This window comes from Scyliorhinus torazame, chromosome 20 (genome assembly GCF_047496885.1).
Source record: "Scyliorhinus torazame isolate Kashiwa2021f chromosome 20, sScyTor2.1, whole genome shotgun sequence".
Taxonomy (NCBI): domain Eukaryota; kingdom Metazoa; phylum Chordata; class Chondrichthyes; order Carcharhiniformes; family Scyliorhinidae; genus Scyliorhinus; species Scyliorhinus torazame.
In genome coordinates, this window is record NC_092726.1 from 113536720 (window position 1) to 113560389 (window position 23670).

Genomic DNA, 23670 nt, shown 5'->3' on the forward strand with positions numbered 1-23670 from the left:
GGCCAGCCGACACACACACACTCCAGGCCACTCCGGACAGCCCACACACACACTCCAGGCCACTCCCGGCCAGCCCACACACACACTCCAGGCCACTCCCGGCCAGCCAACATACACACTCCAGTCCACTCCCAGCCAGCCCACACACACACTCCAGGCCACTCCTGGCCAGCCCACACAGGCACTCCAGGCCACTCACGGCCAGCCCACACACACAATCCAGCCACTCCCGGCCAGCTCACACACACACTCCAGGTCACTCCCGGCCAGCTCACACACACACTCCAGGCCACTCCCGTACAGGCCCCCCCCACACGCACTTCAGGCCACTACCGTCCAGCCAACACACACACTCCAAGCCAGGCCACTCCTGGCTAGCCCACACTCACACTCGAGGCCACTCCGGACCAGCCCACACCCACACTCCAGGACACTCCCGGCCAGCCCACACACACACACCAGGCCAGTCCCGCCCAGCCCACACACAGACTCCAGGCCACTCCCGGCCAGTCCACAGACACACTCCGGGCCACTGCCGGCCATCCCACACACACACTCCAGGCCACGCCGGGCCAGCCCACACACACACTCCAGGCCACTCCCGGCCAGCCCACACACACACACTCCAGGCCACGCCGGGCCAGCCCACACCCACACTCCAGGACACTCCCGGCCAGCCCACACGCACACACCAGGCCAGTCCCGCCCAGCCCACACACAGACTCCAGGCCACTCCCGGCCAGCCCACACACACACTCCAGGCCACTCCCGGCCAGACCACACACACACTCCAGGACTCTCCCTGCCAGCCGACACACACACACTCCAGGCCACTCCCGGCCAGCACACACACACACTCCAGGCCACTCGCGCCCAGCCCACACACACACTAAAGGCAATGCCTCTCCCGGCAATCCCACACACACACTCCAGGCCTCTCCCGGCCAACCCACACACACACTCCAGGCCTCTCCCGGCCATCCCACACATACACACCCGGCCACTCCCGGCAAGACCCCAAACGCGCACCCGGCCACTCCCGGCGAGCCCACAAACACACTCCAGGCCACTCCCTGCCAGCCCACACACACACTCCAGGCCAATCCCGGCCAGCCCACACACACACTCCAGGCCACTCCCGGCCAGCCCACACACACACTCCAGGCCACTCCCGGCCAGCCCACACACACACTCCAGGCCAGGCCACAAACGGCCAGCCCACACAAACACTCCAGACCACTCCCGGCCAGCCCACACAGACACTCCATGACACTCCCGTCCTGCCCACACGCACACTCCAGGCCACTCCCGTCCAGCCCACACACACACTCCAGGCCACTACCGTCCAAGCCACGTACACACTCCAGGCCACTCCCGGCCAAGCCACACACACACTCCAGGCCACTCCCGGCCAGCCCAACACACACTCCAGGCCACTCCCGGCCAGCCCACACACACACTCCAGGCCACGCCCTGCCAGCCCACACACACACTCCAGGCCAGGTCTCTCCCGGCCATCCCACACACACACTCCAGGCCACTCCCGGCCAGACCACACACACACTCCAGGCCATTCACGGCCAGCCAACAGTCACACTCCAAGCCAGGCCACTCCCGGCCAGCCCACACACACACTCCAGGCCACTCCCGGCCAGCCGACACCCACATTGCAGGCCACTCCCGGCCTGCCCACACACACACTCGAGTCCAGTCCCGGCCAGCCCACAGACGCAATCCAGGCCACTCCGGACCAGCCCACACACAGACTCCCGTTCACTCCCGGCCAGCCCACAATCACACTCCAGGCTACTCCCGGCCAGCCGACACACACACACTCCAGGCCACTCCGGACAGCCCACACACACACTCCAGGCCACTCCCGGCCAGCCCACACACACACTCCAGGCCACTCCCGGCCAGCCAACATACACACTCCAGTCCACTCCCAGCCAGCCCACACACACACTCCAGGCCACTCCTGGCCAGCCCACACAGGCACTCCAGGCCACTCACGGCCAGCCCACACACACAATCCAGCCACTCCCGGCCAGCTCACACACACACTCCAGGTCACTCCCGGCCAGCTCACACACACACTCCAGGCCACTCCCGTACAGGCCCCCCCCACACGCACTTCAGGCCACTACCGTCCAGCCAACACACAAACTCCAAGCCAGGCCACTCCTGGCTAGCCCACACTCACACTCCAGGCCACTCCGGTCCAGCCCACACCCACACTCCAGGACACTCCCGGCCAGCCCACACACACACACCAGGCCAGTCCCGCCCAGCCCACACACAGACTCCAGGCCACTCCCGGCCAGTCCACAGACACACTCCGGGCCACTGCCGGCCATCCCACACACACACTCCAGGCCACGCCGGGCCAGCCCACACACACACTCCAGGCCACTCCCGGCCAGCCCACACACACACACTCCAGGCCACGCCGGGCCAGCCCAAACCCACACTCCAGGACACTCCAGGCCAGCCCACACGCACACACCAGGCCAGTCCCGCCCAGCCCACACACAGACTCCAGGCCACTCCCGGCCAGCCCACACACACACTCCAGGCCACTCCCGGCCAGCCTACACACACACTCCAGGCCACTCCCGGCCAGCCCACACACACTCCAGGCCAGGCCACTCCCGGCCAGCCCACACACACACTCCAGGCCAATCCCGGCCAGCCCACACACACACTCCAGGCCACTCCCGGCCAGCCCTCACACACACTCCAAGCCACTCCCGGCCAGCCCACACACACACTCCAGGCCACGCCTCTCCCGGCCATCCCACACACACTCCAGGCCACTCCCGGCCAGCCCACACACACACTCCAGGCCTCTCCCTGCCAGCCCACACACACACTCCAGGCCACTCCCGGCCAGCCCACACACACACTCCAGGCCACTCCTGGCCAGCGCACACACGCGCTCTCGGCCCATCCCGGCCATTCCACACACACACTCCCGGCCTCTCCCGGCCAGCCCACACACACACTCCAGGCCAGGCCACTCCCGGCCAGCCCTCACACACACTCCAGTCCACTGCCGGCCAGCCCACACACGCAATCCAGGCCACTCCCGACCAGCCCACACACACACTCCAGGCCAGGCCACTCCCGGCCAGCCCACACACACACACACTCCAGACCACTCCCAGCCAGCCCACACCTACACTCCAGGCCACTCCTGGCCAGCCCGCACACACACTCAAGGCCACTCCCGGCCAGCCCGCACACACACTCCAGGCCACTCCCGGCCAGCCCACACACACACTCCAGGCCAGGCCACTACCGACCAGTCCACACACATACTCCCGGCCACACCCGGCCAGCCCACACACACATTCCAGGCCACTCCCGGCCAGCCCACACACACACTCCAGGCCACTCCCGGCCAGCCCACACACACACTCCAGGCCACTCCCGGCCAGCCCACACACACACTCCAGGCCACTCACGGCCAGCCCACACACACAGTCCAGGCCACTCCAGGCCAGCCCACACACACACTCCCGGCCACTCCGGGCCAGCCCACACACACACTCCAGGCCACTCCCGGCCAGCCCACACACACACTCCAGGCCACTCACGGCCTGCCCACACACACAGTCCAGGCCACTCCAGGCCAGCCCACACACACACTCCCGGCCACTCCCGGCCAGACCACACACACACTCCAGGCCACTCCTGGCCCGTCCACACACACACTTCAGGCCAGGCCACGCTCGGCGAACCACACACACACACCCGGCCAGACCACACACACACTCCAGGCCACTCCTGGCCCGTCCACACACACACTTCAGGTCAGGCCACGCCCGGCCAGCCACACACACACTCCCGGCTACCACACACACACACTCCAGGCCACTCCTGGCAACCCACACACACTCCAGGCCACTCCCGGCCAGCCCACACACACACCCCAGGCCAGTCCCGGCAAGCCCACGCACAAAAGCCATCGAACCTACACTATGCCATTATCATCCATATGTTTATCCAATAAACTTTTAAATGCCCTCAAAGTTGGCGAGTTCACTACTGTAGCAGGTACGGCATTCCACGGCCTCACTACTCTTTGTGTAAACAACCTACCTCTGACCAATGTCCTACATCTATTACCCCTCACTTTAATGTTATGTCCCCTCGTGCCAGCCATATCCATCCGCGGGAGAAGGCTCTCACTGTCCACCCTATCCAACTCCCATATCATTTTGTAGGCCACTCCCTGCCAGCCCACACACACACACCAGGCCACGCCTCTCCCGGCCATCCCACACACACACTCCAGGCCACTCCCGGCCAGCCCACACACACACACCAGGCCAGGCCACTCCCGGCCAGCCCACACACACACTCCAGGCCTCTCCCGGCCATCCCACACACACACTCCCGGCCACTCCCGGTAAGACGCCACACGCGCTCCAGGCCAGGCCACTCCCGGCCAGCCCACACACACACACTCCAGGCCACTCCCGGCCAGCCCACACACACACTCCAGGCCACTCCCGGCTAGCCCACTCACACACTCCAGGTTGCACTCCCGTCCAACCTACGTACACACTCCAGGCCACTCGCGCCCAGCCCACACACGCACTCCAGGCCACTCCCGGCCAGCCTACACACACACTCCAGGCCACTCCCAGCCTGCCAACACACACACTACTTGCCACTCCCGGCCAGCCCACACACACACTCCTGGCCAATCCCGGCCAGCCCACACACACACTACAGGTCACTCCCGGCCAGCCCACACACACACTCCTGGCCACTCCCGGACAGCCCACACACACACTATAGGCCACCCCACACACACACTCCAGGCCAGGCCACACCCGGCCAGCCCACACACACTCCTGGATATTCCCGGCCAGTCCACACACACACTTCAGGCCACTCCCTGCCACCCCACACACTCACTCCAGGCCACGCCTCTCCCGGCCATCCAACACACACACTCCAGGCCACTCCCGGCCAGCCCACAAACACACTCCAGGCCAGGCCACTCCCGGCCAGCTCTCACACACACTCCAGTCCACTCCCGGCCAGCCCACACACACACTCCAGGCCAGGCCACTCCCGGCCAGCCCACAAACACACTCCAGGTCAGGCCACTCCCGGCCAGCCCTCACACACACTCCAGGCCACTCCCGGCCAGCCCACACACACACTCCAGGCCACTCCCGGCCAGCCAACACACACACTCCAGGCCACTCCCGGCCAACCCACACACACACTCCTGGTCACTCCCGGCCAGCCCACACACACACTCCAGGCCACTCCCGGCCAGCCCACACACACACTCCAGGCCACTCCCGGCCAGACCACACACACACTCCAGGACTCTGCCGACCAGCCCACACACACACTCCAGGCCACTCCCGGCCAGCCCACACACACACTCCAGGCCACTCCCGGCCAGACCACACACACACTCCAGGACTCTCCCGGCCAGCCCACACACACACACTCCAGGCCACTCCCGGCCAGCCCACACACACGCTCCAGGACACTCCCGTCCAGCCCACACACACACCCCAGGCCACTCCCGGCCAGCCCACACACACACTCCAGGCCACTCCCGGCCAGCCCACACACACACTCCAGGCCACTCGCGCCCAGCCCACACACCCACTCCAGGCCACTCCGGGCCAGCCCACACACACATTCCCAGTCACTCCCGGCCAGCCCACAAACACACTCCAGGCCACTCCCGGCCAGCCCACACACACACTCCAGGCCACTCCCCGCCAGCCCACACACACACTCCAGGCCACACCCGGCCAGCCCACGCACAGACTCCAGGCCACTCCCGGCCAGCCCACACACACACTCCAAGCCACTCACGGCTCGCCCACACACAAATTCCAGGCCACTCCCGGCCAGCCCACACACACAAATTCCAGGCCACACCCGGCCAGACCACACTCACACTCCAGGCCACACCCGGCCAACCAACACACACACTCCAAGCCATGCCACTCCTGGCCAGCCCACACACACGCTCCGGGCCACTCTCGGCCAGCCTACTCACACACTCCTGGACAGTCCCGGCCAGCCGACACACACACTCCAGGCCATTCCATACCAGCCCACACAAACACTCCCGGTGACTCCCGGCCAGCCCACAAACACAATCCAGACCATTCCCGGCCAGCCAACACACACACTCGAGACAACTCCCAGCCAGCCTACACACAAACTCCAGTCTACTGACCAGCACACACAGACACTCCAGGCCACTCCCGGCCAGCCCACACAGACTCCAGACACTCCCGGCCAGCCCACACACACACTCCAGGACACTCGGGCCAGCCAACACAAACACTCCAGGCCACTCCCGTCCAGCCCACAAACACACTCCAGGCCACTCCCGGCCAGCCGACACACACACACTCCAGGCCACTCCCGGCCAGCCATTACACACACTCCAGGCCAGGCCACTATCGGCCAGCCCACACACCCACTCCAGGCCAGTCCAGGTGAGCCCACACCCATACTCCAGGCCACACACGGCCAGCCCACACACACACTGCAGGCCACTCCCGGCCAGCCCATACACACACTCCAGGCCAGGCCACTACAGGCCAGCCCACATAACCCACTCCAGGCCAGTCCCGGCCAGCCCACACACAGACTCCAGGCCACACCCGACCAGCCCACACACACACTCCAGGCCACTCCCGGCCAGCCCACACACACGCTCCAGGCCACTCCGGTCAGCCGACACACAAACTCCAGGCCACTCCCGGCCAGCCCACACACACACACTCCAGGCCACTCCCGGCCAGCCTACACACACACACTCCAGGCCACTCCCGGCCAGCCCACACACAGACTCCAGGCCACTCCCGGCCAGCCCACGGACACACTCCAGCCACTCCCGGTCAACCCAAACACAGACTCCAGGCCACTCCCGGCCAGCCCACACACACACTCCAGGCCACTCCCGGCCAGCCCACACACACACTCCAGGTCACTCCCGACCAGCCCACACACACACTCCGGGCCACTCCCGGCCATCGGACACACACAGACTCCAGGCCACTCCCGGCCAGCCCAGACACACACTCCAGGCCAGGCCACTCCCGGCCAGCCCACACACACACTCCTGGCAATTCCCGGCCAGCCAACACACACACTCCAGTCCACTCCCGGCCAGCCCACACTCACTCTCCAGGCCACTCCCGGCTAGTCCACACACACACTCCAGGCCACTCCGGGCCAGCCCACACACACACTCCAGGCCACTCCCGGCCAGCTCACACACAAACTCCAGGCCACTCCCGGCCAGCCCACACACACATTCCAGGCCACTCCCGGCCAGCCCACACACACACTCCCGGCCAGGCCACACACACACTCCCGGCCAGGCCACACACACACTCCAGGCCACTCCGGGCCAGCCCACACACACACTCCAGGCCACTCCCGGCCAGCCCACACACACACTCCAGGCCACTCACGGCCAGCCCACACACACAGTCCAGGCCACTCCAGGCCAGCCCACACACACACTCCCGGCCACTCCGGGCCAGCCCACACACACACTCCAGGCCACTCCCGGCCAGCCCACACACACACTCCAGGCCACTCACGGCCAGCCCACACACACAGTCCAGGCCACTCCCGGCCAGCCCACACACACACTCCAGGCCACTCCCGGCCAGCCCACACACACACTCCAGGCCACTCACGGCCAGCCCACACACACAGTCCAGGCCACTCCAGGCCAGCCCACACACACACTCCCGGCCACTCCGGGCCAGCCCACACACACACTCCAGGCCACTCCCGGCCAGCCCACACACACACTCCAGGCCACTCACGGCCAGCCCACACACACAGTCCAGGCCACTCCAGGCCAGCCCACACACACACTCCCGGCCACTCCCGGCCAGACCACACACACACTCCAGGCCACTCCTGGCCCGTCCACACACACACTTCAGGCCAGGCCACGCTCGGCGAACCACACACACACACCCGGCCAGACCACACACACACTCCAGGCCACTCCTGGCCCGTCCACACACACACTTCAGGTCAGGCCACGCCCGGCCAGCCACACACACACTCCCGGCTACCACACACACACACTCCAGGCCACTCCTGGCAACCCACACACACTCCAGGCCACTCCCGGCCAGCCCACACACACACCCCAGGCCAGTCCCGGCAAGCCCACGCACAAAAGCCATCGAACCTACACTATGCCATTATCATCCATATGTTTATCCAATAAATTTTTAAATGCCCTCAAAGTTGGCGAGTTCACTACTGTAGCAGGTACGGCATTCCACGGCCTCACTACTCTTTGTGTAAACAACCTACCTCTGACCAATGTCCTACATCTATTACCCCTCACTTTAATGTTATGTCCCCTCGTGCCAGCCATATCCATCCGCGGGAGAAGGCTCTCACTGTCCACCCTATCCAACTCCCTGATCATTTTGTAGGCCACTCCCTGCCAGCCCACACACACACACCAGGCCACGCCTCTCCCGGCCATCCCACACACACACTCCAGGCCACTCCCGGCCAGCCCACACACACACACCAGGCCAGGCCACTCCCGGCCAGCCCACACACACACTCCAGGCCTCTCCCGGCCATCCCACACACACACTCCCGGCCACTCCCGGTAAGACGCCACACGCGCTCCAGGCCAGGCCACTCCCGGCCAGCCCACACACACACACTCCAGGCCACTCCGGGCCAGCCCACACACACACTCCAGGCCACTCCCGGCTAGCCCACTCACACACTCCAGGTTGCACTCCCGTCCAACCCACGTACACACTCCAGGCCACTCGCGCCCAGCCCACACACGCACTCCAGGCCACTCCCGGCCAGCCTACACACACACTCCAGGCCACTCCCAGCCTGCCAACACACACACTACTTGCCACTCCCGGCCAGCCCACACACACACTCCTGGCCAATCCCGGCCAGCCCACACACACACTACAGGTCACTCCCGGCCAGCCCACACACACACTCCTGGCCACTCCCGGACAGCCCACACACACACTCCAGGCCACCCCACACACACACTCCAGGCCAGGCCACACCCGGCCAGCCCACACACACTCCTGGATATTCCCGGCCAGTCCACACACACACTTCAGGCCACTCCCTGCCACCCCACACACTCACTCCAGGCCACGCCTCTCCCGGCCATCCAACACACACACTCCAGGCCACTCCCGGCCAGCCCACAAACACACTCCAGGCCAGGCCACTCCCGGCCAGCTCTCACACACACTCCAGTCCACTCCCGGCCAGCCCACACACACACTCCAGGCCAGGCCACTCCCGGCCAGCCCACAAACACACTCCAGGTCAGGCCACTCCCGGCCAGCCCTCACACACACTCCAGGCCACTCCCGGCCAGCCCACACACACACTCCAGGCCACTCCCGGCCAGCCAACACACACACTCCAGGCCACTCCCGGCCAACCCACACACACACTCCTGGTCACTCCCGGCCAGCCCACACACACACTCCAGGCCACTCCCGGCCAGCCCACACACACACTCCAGGCCACTCCCGGCCAGACCACACACACACTCCAGGACTCTGCCGACCAGCCCACACACACACTCCAGGCCACTCCCGGCCAGCCCACACACACACTCCAGGCCACTCCCGGCCAGACCACACACACACTCCAGGACTCTCCCGGCCAGCCCACACACACACACTCCAGGCCACTCCCGGCCAGCCCACACACACGCTCCAGGACACTCCCGTCCAGCCCACACACACACCCCAGGCCACTCCCGGCCAGCCCACACACACACTCCAGGCCACTCCCGGCCAGCCCACACACACACTCTAGGCCACTCCCGGCCAGCCCACACACACACTCCAGGCCACTCGCGCCCAGCCCACACACCCACTCCAGGCCACTCCGGGCCAGCCCACACACACACTCCCAGTCACTCCCGGCCAGCCCACAAACACACTCCAGGCCACTCCCGGCCAGCCCACACACACACTCCAGGCCACTCCCCGCCAGCCCACACACACACTCCAGGCCACACCCGGCCAGCCCACGCACAGACTCCAGGCCACTCCAGGCCAGCCCACACACACACTCCAAGCCACTCACGGCTCGCCCACACACAAATTCCAGGCCACTCCCGGCCAGCCCACACACACAAATTCCAGGCCACTCCCGGCCAGACCACACTCACACTCCAGGCCATACCCGGCCAACCAACACACACACTCCAAGCCATGCCACTCCTGGCCAGCCCACACACACGCTCCGGGCCACTCTCGGCCAGCCTACTCACACACTCCTGGACAGTCCCGGCCAGCCGACACACACACTCCAGGCCATTCCATACCAGCCCACACAAACACTCCCGGTGACTCCCGGCCAGCCCACAAACACAATCCAGACCATTCCCGGCCAGCCAACACACACACTCGAGACAACTCCCAGCCAGCCTACACACAAACTCCAGTCTACTGACCAGCACACACAGACACTCCAGGCCACTCCCGGCCAGCCCACACAGACTCCAGACACTCCCGGCCAGCCCACACACACACTCCAGGACACTCGGGCCAGCCAACACAAACACTCCAGGCCACTCCCGTCCAGCCCACAAACACACTCCAGGCCACTCCCGGCCAGCCGACACACACACACACCAGGCCACTCCCGGCCAGCCATTACACACACTCCAGGCCAGGCCACTATCGGCCAGCCCACACACCCACTCCAGGCCAGTCCAGGTGAGCCCACACCCATACTCCAGGCCACACACGGCCAGCCCACACACACACTGCAGGCCACTCCCGGCCAGCCCATACACACACTCCAGGCCAGGCCACTACAGGCCAGCCCACAAAACCCACTCCAGGCCAGTCCCGGCCAGCCCACACACAGACTCCAGGCCACACCCGACCAGCCCACACACACACTCCAGGCCACTCCCGGCCAGCCCACACACACGCTCCAGGCCACTCCGGTCAGCCGACACACAAACTCCAGGCCACTCCCGGCCAGCCCACACACACACACTCCAGGCCACTCCCGGCCAGCCTACACACACACTCCAGGCCACTCCCGGCCAGCCCACACACAGACTCCAGGCCACTCCCGGCCAGCCCACGGACACACTCCAGCCACTCCCGGTCAACCCAAACACAGACTCCAGGCCACTCCCGGCCAGCCCACACACACACTCCAGGCCACTCCCGGCCAGCCCACACACACACTCCAGGTCACTCCCGACCAGCCCACACACACACTCCGGGCCACTCCCGGCCATCGGACACACACAGACTCCAGGCCACTCCCGGCCAGCCCAGACACACACTCCAGGCCAGGCCACTCCCGGCCAGCCCACACACACACTCCTGGCAATTCCCGGCCAGCCAACACACACACTCCAGTCCACTCCCGGCCAGCCCACACTCACTCTCCAGGCCACTCCCGGCCAGTCCACACACACACTCCAGGCCACTCCGGGCCAGCCCACACACACACTCCAGGCCACTCCCGGCCAGCTCACACACAAACTCCAGGCCACTCCCGGCCAGCCCACACACACATTCCAGGCCACTCCCGGCCAGCCCACACACACACTCCCGGCCAGGCCACACACACACTCCCGGCCAGGCCACACACACACTCCCGGCCAGCCCACACACACACTCCCGGCCAGCCCACACACACACTCCTGGCAATTCCCGGCCAGCCAACACACACGCTCCAGGCCACACCCGGCCAGCCCACACACACACTCCTGGCAATTCCCGGCCAGCCAACACACACGCTCCAGGCCACTCCGGCCAGCCGACACACAAACCCCAGGCCACTCCCGGCCAGCCCCCACACACACTCCAGGCTATTCATTCCAGCCCAAACACACACTCCAGGCCTCGCCCGGCCAGCCCACACACACACTCCAGGCCACTCCCGGCCAGCCCACACACACACTCCAGGCCAGGCCACTCCCGGCCAGCCCACACACACACTCCAGGCCAGGCCACTCCCAGCCAGCCCACACACACACACTCCAGGCCACTCCCGGCCAGCCCACGCACACACTCCAGGCCACTCCCGGCCAGCTCACACACAAACTCCAGGCCACTCCCGGCCAGCCCACACACACACTCCAGGCCACTCCGGGCCAGCCCACACACACACTCCTGGCAATTCCCGGCCAGCCAACACACACGCTCCAGGCCACACCCGGCCAGCCCACACACACACTCCTGGCAATTCCCGGCCAGCCAACATACACACTCCAGTCCACTCCCAGCCAGCCCACACACAAACTCCAGGCCACTCCTGGCCAGCCCACACAGGCACTCCAGGCCACTCACGGCCAGCCCACACACACAATCCAGCCACTCCCGGCCAGCTCACACACACACTCCAGGTCACTCCCGGCCAGCTCACACACACACTCCAGGCCACTCCCGTACAGGCCCCCCCCACACGCACTTCAGGCCACTACCGTCCAGCCAACACACAAACTCCAAGCCAGGCCACTCCTGGCTAGCCCACACTCACACTCCAGGCCACTCCGGTCCAGCCCACACCCACACTCCAGGACACTCCCGGCCAGCCCACACACACACACCAGGCCAGTCCCGCCCAGCCCACACACAGACTCCAGGCCACTCCCGGCCAGTCCACAGACACACTCCGGGCCACTGCCGGCCATCCCACACACACACTCCAGGCCACGCCGGGCCAGCCCACACACACACTCCAGGCCACTCCCGGCCAGCCCACACACACACACTCCAGGCCACGCCGGGCCAGCCCAAACCCACACTCCAGGACACTCCAGGCCAGCCCACACGCACACACCAGGCCAGTCCCGCCCAGCCCACACACAGACTCCAGGCCACTCCCGGCCAGCCCACACACACACTCCAGGCCACTCCCGGCCAGCCTACACACACACTCCAGGCCACTCCCGGCCAGCCCACACACACTCCAGGCCAGGCCACTCCCGGCCAGCCCACACACACACTCCAGGCCAATCCCGGCCAGCCCACACACACACTCCAGGCCACTCCCGGCCAGCCCTCACACACACTCCAAGCCACTCCCGGCCAGCCCACACACACACTCCAGGCCACGCCTCTCCCGGCCATCCCACACACACTCCAGGCCACTCCCGGCCAGCCCACACACACACTCCAGGCCTCTCCCTGCCAGCCCACACACACACTCCAGGCCACTCCCGGCCAGCCCACACACACACTCCAGGCCACTCCTGGCCAGCGCACACACGCGCTCTCGGCCCATCCCGGCCATTCCACACACACACTCCCGGCCTCTCCCGGCCAGCCCACACACACACTCCAGGCCAGGCCACTCCCGGCCAGCCCTCACACACACTCCAGTCCACTGCCGGCCAGCCCACACACGCAATCCAGGCCACTCCCGACCAGCCCACACACACACTCCAGGCCAGGCCACTCCCGGCCAGCCCACACACACACACACTCCAGACCACTCCCAGCCAGCCCACACCTACACTCCAGGCCACTCCTGGCCAGCCCGCACACACACTCAAGGCCACTCCCGGCCAGCCCGCACACACACTCCAGGCCACTCCCGGCCAGCCCACACACACACTCCAGGCCAGGCCACTACCGACCAGTCCACACACATACTCCCGGCCACACCCGGCCAGCCCACACACACATTCCAGGCCACTCCCGGCCAGCCCACACACACACTCCAGGCCACTCCCGGCCAGCCCACACACACACTCCAGGCCACTCCCGGCCAGCCCACACACACACTCCAGGCCACTCACGGCCAGCCCACACACACAGTCCAGGCCACTCCAGGCCAGCCCACACACACACTCCCGGCCACTCCGGGCCAGCCCACACACACACTCCAGGCCACTCCCGGCCAGCCCACACACACACTCCAGGCCACTCACGGCCTGCCCACACACACAGTCCAGGCCACTCCAGGCCAGCCCACACACACACTCCCGGCCACTCCCGGCCAGACCACACACACACTCCAGGCCACTCCTGGCCCGTCCACACACACACTTCAGGCCAGGCCACGCTCGGCGAACCACACACACACACCCGGCCAGACCACACACACACTCCAGGCCACTCCTGGCCCGTCCACACACACACTTCAGGTCAGGCCACGCCCGGCCAGCCACACACACACTCCCGGCTACCACACACACACACTCCAGGCCACTCCTGGCAACCCACACACACTCCAGGCCACTCCCGGCCAGCCCACACACACACCCCAGGCCAGTCCCGGCAAGCCCACGCACAAAAGCCATCGAACCTACACTATGCCATTATCATCCATATGTTTATCCAATAAACTTTTAAATGCCCTCAAAGTTGGCGAGTTCACTACTGTAGCAGGTACGGCATTCCACGGCCTCACTACTCTTTGTGTAAACAACCTACCTCTGACCAATGTCCTACATCTATTACCCCTCACTTTAATGTTATGTCCCCTCGTGCCAGCCATATCCATCCGCGGGAGAAGGCTCTCACTGTCCACCCTATCCAACTCCCATATCATTTTGTAGGCCACTCCCTGCCAGCCCACACACACACACCAGGCCACGCCTCTCCCGGCCATCCCACACACACACTCCAGGCCACTCCCGGCCAGCCCACACACACACACCAGGCCAGGCCACTCCCGGCCAGCCCACACACACACTCCAGGCCTCTCCCGGCCATCCCACACACACACTCCCGGCCACTCCCGGTAAGACGCCACACGCGCTCCAGGCCAGGCCACTCCCGGCCAGCCCACACACACACACTCCAGGCCACTCCCGGCCAGCCCACACACACACTCCAGGCCACTCCCGGCTAGCCCACTCACACACTCCAGGTTGCACTCCCGTCCAACCCACGTACACACTCCAGGCCACTCGCGCCCAGCCCACACACGCACTCCAGGCCACTCCCGGCCAGCCTACACACACACTCCAGGCCACTCCCAGCCTGCCAACACACACACTACTTGCCACTCCCGGCCAGCCCACACACACACTCCTGGCCAATCCCGGCCAGCCCACACACACACTACAGGTCACTCCCGGCCAGCCCACACACACACTCCTGGCCACTCCCGGACAGCCCACACACACACTATAGGCCACCCCACACACACACTCCAGGCCAGGCCACACCCGGCCAGCCCACACACACTCCTGGATATTCCCGGCCAGTCCACACACACACTTCAGGCCACTCCCTGCCACCCCACACACTCACTCCAGGCCACGCCTCTCCCGGCCATCCAACACACACACTCCAGGCCACTCCCGGCCAGCCCACAAACACACTCCAGGCCAGGCCACTCCCGGCCAGCTCTCACACACACTCCAGTCCACTCCCGGCCAGCCCACACACACACTCCAGGCCAGGCCACTCCCGGCCAGCCCACAAACACACTCCAGGTCAGGCCACTCCCGGCCAGCCCTCACACACACTCCAGGCCACTCCCGGCCAGCCCACACACACACTCCAGGCCACTCCCGGCCAGCCAACACACACACTCCAGGCCACTCCCGGCCAACCCACACACACACTCCTGGTCACTCCCGGCCAGCCCACACACACACTCCAGGCCACTCCCGGCCAGCCCACACACACACTCCAGGCCACTCCCGGCCAGACCACACACACACTCCAGGACTCTGCCGACCAGCCCACACACACACTCCAGGCCACTCCCGGCCAGCCCACACACACACTCCAGGCCACTCCCGGCCAGACCACACACACACTCCAGGACTCTCCCGGCCAGCCCACACACACACACTCCAGGCCACTCCCGGCCAGCCCACACACACGCTCCAGGACACTCCCGTCCAGCCCACACACACACCCCAGGCCACTCCCGGCCAGCCCACACACACACTCCAGGCCACTCCCGGCCAGCCCACACACACACTCCAGGCCACTCGCGCCCAGCCCACACACCCACTCCAGGCCACTCCGGGCCAGCCCACACACACACTCCCAGTCACTCCCGGCCAGCCCACAAACACACTCCAGGCCACTCCCGGCCAGCCCACACACACACTCCAGGCCACTCCCCGCCAGCCCACACACACACTCCAGGCCACACCCGGCCAGCCCACGCACAGACTCCAGGCCACTCCCGGCCAGCCCACACACACACTCCAAGCCACTCACGGCTCGCCCACACACAAATTCCAGGCCACTCCCGGCCAGCCCACACACACAAATTCCAGGCCACACCCGGCCAGACCACACTCACACTCCAGGCCACACCCGGCCAACCAACACACACACTCCAAGCCATGCCACTCCTGGCCAGCCCACACACACGCTCCGGGCCACTCTCGGCCAGCCTACTCACACACTCCTGGACAGTCCCGGCCAGCCGACACACACACTCCAGGCCATTCCATACCAGCCCACACAAACACTCCCGGTGACTCCCGGCCAGCCCACAAACACAATCCAGACCATTCCCGGCCAGCCAACACACACACTCGAGACAACTCCCAGCCAGCCTACACACAAACTCCAGTCTACTGACCAGCACACACAGACACTCCAGGCCACTCCCGGCCAGCCCACACAGACTCCAGACACTCCCGGCCAGCCCACACACACACTCCAGGACACTCGGGCCAGCCAACACAAACACTCCAGGCCACTCCCGTCCAGCCCACAAACACACTCCAGGCCACTCCCGGCCAGCCGACACACACACACTCCAGGCCACTCCCGGCCAGCCATTACACACACTCCAGGCCAGGCCACTATCGGCCAGCCCACACACCCACTCCAGGCCAGTCCAGGTGAGCCCACACCCATACTCCAGGCCACACACGGCCAGCCCACACACACACTGCAGGCCACTCCCGGCCAGCCCATACACACACTCCAGGCCAGGCCACTACAGGCCAGCCCACATAACCCACTCCAGGCCAGTCCCGGCCAGCCCACACACAGACTCCAGGCCACACCCGACCAGCCCACACACACACTCCAGGCCACTCCCGGCCAGCCCACACACACGCTCCAGGCCACTCCGGTCAGCCGACACACAAACTCCAGGCCACTCCCGGCCAGCCCACACACACACACTCCAGGCCACTCCCGGCCAGCCTACACACACACACTCCAGGCCACTCCCGGCCAGCCCACACACAGACTCCAGGCCACTCCCGGCCAGCCCACGGACACACTCCAGCCACTCCCGGTCAACCCAAACACAGACTCCAGGCCACTCCCGGCCAGCCCACACACACACTCCAGGCCACTCCCGGCCAGCCCACACACACACTCCAGGTCACTCCCGACCAGCCCACACACACACTCCGGGCCACTCCCGGCCATCGGACACACACAGACTCCAGGCCACTCCCGGCCAGCCCAGACACACACTCCAGGCCAGGCCACTCCCGGCCAGCCCACACACACACTCCTGGCAATTCCCGGCCAGCCAACACACACACTCCAGTCCACTCCCGGCCAGCCCACACTCACTCTCCAGGCCACTCCCGGCTAGTCCACACACACACTCCAGGCCACTCCGGGCCAGCCCACACACACACTCCAGGCCACTCCCGGCCAGCTCACACACAAACTCCAGGCCACTCCCGGCCAGCCCACACACACATTCCAGGCCACTCCCGGCCAGCCCACACACACACTCCCGGCCAGGCCACACACACACTCCCGGCCAGGCCACACACACACTCCAGGCCACTCCGGGCCAGCCCACACACACACTCCAGGCCACTCCCGGCCAGCCCACACACACACTCCAGGCCACTCACGGCCAGCCCACACACACAGTCCAGGCCACTCCAGGCCAGCCCACACACACACTCCCGGCCACTCCGGGCCAGCCCACACACACACTCCAGGCCACTCCCGGCCAGCCCACACACACACTCCAGGCCACTCACGGCCAGCCCACACACACAGTCCAGGCCACTCCCGGCCAGCCCACACACACACTCCAGGCCACTCCCGGCCAGCCCACACACACACTCCAGGCCACTCACGGCCAGCCCACACACACAGTCCAGGCCACTCCAGGCCAGCCCACACACACACTCCCGGCCACTCCGGGCCAGCCCACACACACACTCCAGGCCACTCCCGGCCAGCCCACACACACACTCCAGGCCACTCACGGCCAGCCCACACACACAGTCCAGGCCACTCCAGGCCAGCCCACACACACACTCCCGGCCACTCCCGGCCAGACCACACACACACTCCAGGCCACTCCTGGCCCGTCCACACACACACTTCAGGCCAGGCCACGCTCGGCGAACCACACACACACACCCGGCCAGACCACACACACACTCCAGGCCACTCCTGGCCCGTCCACACACACACTTCAGGTCAGGCCACGCCCGGCCAGCCACACACACACTCCCGGCTACCACACACACACACTCCAGGCCACTCCTGGCAACCCACACACACTCCAGGCCACTCCCGGCCAGCCCACACACACACCCCAGGCCAGTCCCGGCAAGCCCACGCACAAAAGCCATCGAACCTACACTATGCCATTATCATCCATATGTTTATCCAATAAATTTTTAAATGCCCTCAAAGTTGGCGAGTTCACTACTGTAGCAGGTACGGCATTCCACGGCCTCACTACTCTTTGTGTAAACAACCTACCTCTGACCAATGTCCTACATCTATTACCCCTCACTTTAATGTTATGTCCCCTCGTGCCAGCCATATCCATCCGCGGGAGAAGGCTCTCACTGTCCACCCTATCCAACTCCCTGATCATTTTGTAGGCCACTCCCTGCCAGCCCACACACACACACCAGGCCACGCCTCTCCCGGCCATCCCACACACACACTCCAGGCCACTCCCGGCCAGCCCACACACACACACCAGGCCAGGCCACTCCCGGCCAGCCCACACACACACTCCAGGCCTCTCCCGGCCATCCCACACACACACTCCCGGCCACTCCCGGTAAGACGCCACACGCGCTCCAGGCCAGGCCACTCCCGGCCAGCCCACACACACACACTCCAGGCCACTCCGGGCCAGCCCACACACACACTCCAGGCCACTCCCGGCTAGCCCACTCACACACTCCAGGTTGCACTCCCGTCCAACCCACGTACACACTCCAGGCCACTCGCGCCCAGCCCACACACGCACTCCAGGCCACTCCCGGCCAGCCTACACACACACTCCAGGCCACTCCCAGCCTGCCAACACACACACTACTTGCCACTCCCGGCCAGCCCACACACACACTCCTGGCCAATCCCGGCCAGCCCACACACACACTACAGGTCACTCCCGGCCAGCCCACACACACACTCCTGGCCACTCCCGGACAGCCCACACACACACTCCAGGCCACCCCACACACACACTCCAGGCCAGGCCACACCCGGCCAGCCCACACACACTCCTGGATATTCCCGGCCAGTCCACACACACACTTCAGGCCACTCCCTGCCACCCCACACACTCACTCCAGGCCACGCCTCTCCCGGCCATCCAACACACACACTCCAGGCCACTCCCGGCCAGCCCACAAACACACTCCAGGCCAGGCCACTCCCGGCCAGCTCTCACACACACTCCAGTCCACTCCCGGCCAGCCCACACACACACTCCAGGCCAGGCCACTCCCGGCCAGCCCACAAACACACTCCAGGTCAGGCCACTCCCGGCCAGCCCTCACACACACTCCAGGCCACTCCCGGCCAGCCCACACACACACTCCAGGCCACTCCCGGCCAGCCAACACACACACTCCAGGCCACTCCCGGCCAACCCACACACACACTCCTGGTCACTCCCGGCCAGCCCACACACACACTCCAGGCCACTCCCGGCCAGCCCACACACACACTCCAGGCCACTCCCGGCCAGACCACACACACACTCCAGGACTCTGCCGACCAGCCCACACACACACTCCAGGCCACTCCCGGCCAGCCCACACACACACTCCAGGCCACTCCCGGCCAGACCACACACACACTCCAGGACTCTCCCGGCCAGCCCACACACACACACTCCAGGCCACTCACGGCCAGCCCACACACACGCTCCAGGACACTCCCGTCCAGCCCACACACACACCCCAGGCCACTCCCGGCCAGCCCACACACACACTCCAGGCCACTCCCGGCCAGCCCACACACACACTCTAGGCCACTCCCGGCCAGCCCACACACACACTCCAGGCCACTCGCGCCCAGCCCACACACCCACTCCAGGCCACTCCGGGCCAGCCCACACACACACTCCCAGTCACTCCCGGCCAGCCCACAAACACACTCCAGGCCACTCCCGGCCAGCCCACACACACACTCCAGGCCACTCCCCGCCAGCCCACACACACACTCCAGGCCACACCCGGCCAGCCCACGCACAGACTCCAGGCCACTCCAGGCCAGCCCACACACACACTCCAAGCCACTCACGGCTCGCCCACACACAAATTCCAGGCCACTCCCGGCCAGCCCACACACACAAATTCCAGGCCACTCCCGGCCAGACCACACTCACACTCCAGGCCATACCCGGCCAACCAACACACACACTCCAAGCCATGCCACTCCTGGCCAGCCCACACACACGCTCCGGGCCACTCTCGGCCAGCCTACTCACACACTCCTGGACAGTCCCGGCCAGCCGACACACACACTCCAGGCCATTCCATACCAGCCCACACAAACACTTCCGGTGACTCCCGGCCAGCCCACAAACACAATCCAGACCATTCCCGGCCAGCCAACACACACACTCGAGACAACTCCCAGCCAGCCTACACACAAACTCCAGTCTACTGACCAGCACACACAGACACTCCAGGCCACTCCCGGCCAGCCCACACAGACTCCAGACACTCCCGGCCAGCCCACACACACACTCCAGGACACTCGGGCCAGCCAACACAAACACTCCAGGCCACTCCCGTCCAGCCCACAAACACACTCCAGGCCACTCCCGGCCAGCCGACACACACACACTCCAGGCCACTCCCGGCCAGCCATTACACACACTCCAGGCCAGGCCACTATCGGCCAGCCCACACACCCACTCCAGGCCAGTCCAGGTGAGCCCACACCCATACTCCAGGCCACACACGGCCAGCCCACACACACACTGCAGGCCACTCCCGGCCAGCCCATACACACACTCCAGGCCAGGCCACTACAGGCCAGCCCACAAAACCCACTCCAGGCCAGTCCCGGCCAGCCCACACACAGACTCCAGGCCACACCCGACCAGCCCACACACACACTCCAGGCCACTCCCGGCCAGCCCACACACACGCTCCAGGCCACTCCGGTCAGCCGACACACAAACTCCAGGCCACTCCCGGCCAGCCCACACACACACACTCCAGGCCACTCCCGGCCAGCCTACACACACACTCCAGGCCACTCCCGGCCAGCCCACACACAGACTCCAGGCCACTCCCGGCCAGCCCACGGACACACTCCAGCCACTCCCGGTCAACCCAAACACAGACTCCAGGCCACTCCCGGCCAGCCCACACACACACTCCAGGCCACTCCCGGCCAGCCCACACACACACTCCAGGTCACTCCCGACCAGCCCACACACACACTCCGGGCCACTCCCGGCCATCGGACACACACAGACTCCAGGCCACTCCCGGCCAGCCCAGACACACACTCCAGGCCAGGCCACTCCCGGCCAGCCCACACACACACTCCTGGCAATTCCCGGCCAGCCAACACACACACTCCAGTCCACTCCCGGCCAGCCCACACTCACTCTCCAGGCCACTCCCGGCCAGTCCACACACACACTCCAGGCCACTCCGGGCCAGCCCACACACACACTCCAGGCCACTCCCGGCCAGCTCACACACAAACTCCAGGCCACTCCCGGCCAGCCCACACACACATTCCAGGCCACTCCCGGCCAGCCCACACACACACTCCCGGCCAGGCCACACACACACTCCCGGCCAGGCCACACACACACTCCCGGCCAGCCCACACACACACTCCCGGCCAGCCCACACACACACTCCTGGCAATTCCCGGCCAGCCAACACACACGCTCCAGGCCACACCCGGCCAGCCCACACACACACTCCTGGCAATTCCCGGCCAGCCAACACACACGCTCCAGGCCACTCCGGCCAGCCGACACACAAACCCCAGGCCACTCCCGGCCAGCCCCCACACACACTCCAGGCTATTCATTCCAGCCCAAACACACACTCCAGGCCTCGCCCGGCCAGCCCACACACACACTCCAGGCCACTCCCGGCCAGCCCACACACACACTCCAGGCCAGGCCACTCCCGGCCAGCCCACACACACACTCCAGGCCAGGCCACTCCCAGCCAGCCCACACACACACACTCCAGGCCACTCCCGGCCAGCCCACGCACACACTCCAGGCCACTCCCGGCCAGCTCACACACAAACTCCAGGCCACTCCCGGCCAGCCCACACACACACTCCAGGCCACTCCGGGCCAGCCCACACACACACTCCTGGCAATTCCCGGCCAGCCCACACACACTCTCCAGGCCACTCCCGGCCAGCCCACACTCACTCTCCAGGGCACTCCCGGCCAGCCCACACTCACTCTCCAGGCCACTCCCGGCCAGCCCACACACACACTCTCCAGACCACTCCCAGCCAGCCCACACACACACACCCCAGGCCACTCACGGCCAGACAACACACACACTCCAGGACAGTCCCGGCCAGCCGCCACTCACATTGCAGGCCACTCCCGGCCTGCCCACACACACACTCCAGTCCAGTCCCAGCCAGCACACACACACACTCCAGGCCACTCCCAGCCAGCCCACACACACGCACAGCCCACGCCACTCCCGGCTAGACCACACACACATTCCAGGCCACTCACGGCCAGCCATCACTCACACTCCAAGCCTGGCCACTCCTGGCCAGCCCACACACACGCTCCAGGCCACTCCCAGCCAGCCCACACACACGCTCCAGGCCACTCTCGGCCAGCCCACTCACACACTCCAGGCCACTCCCAGCCAGCCCACAGACACGCTCCAGGCCACTCTTGGCCAGCCCACTCACACACTCCAGGCCACTCCCGGCCAGCCAACACACACACTCCAGGCCACTCCCGGCCAGCCCACACTCACTCTCCAGGCCACTCCCGGCCAGCCCACACACACACTCCAGGCCACTCCGGGCCAGCCCACACACACACTCCCGGTCACTCCCGACCAGCCCACACACACACTCCAGTCCACTCCCGGCGTGCCCACACACACACTCCAGGCCACTCCCGGCCAGCCCACACTCACTCTCCAGGCCACTCCCGGCCAGCCCACACACACACTCCAGGCCACTCCCGGCCAGCCCACACACACACTCCAGGCCACTCCCGGCCAGCTCACACACAAACTCCAGGCCACTCCCGGCCAGCCCACACACACACTCCAGGCCACTCCGGGCCAGCCCACACACACACTCCTGGCAATTCCCGGCCAGCCCACACACACTCTCCAGGCCACTCCCGGCCAGCCCACACTCACTCTCCAGGGCACTCCCGGCCAGCCCACACTCACTCTCCAGGCCACTCCCGGCCAGCCCACACACACACTCTCCAGGCCACTCCCAGCCAGCCCACACACACACA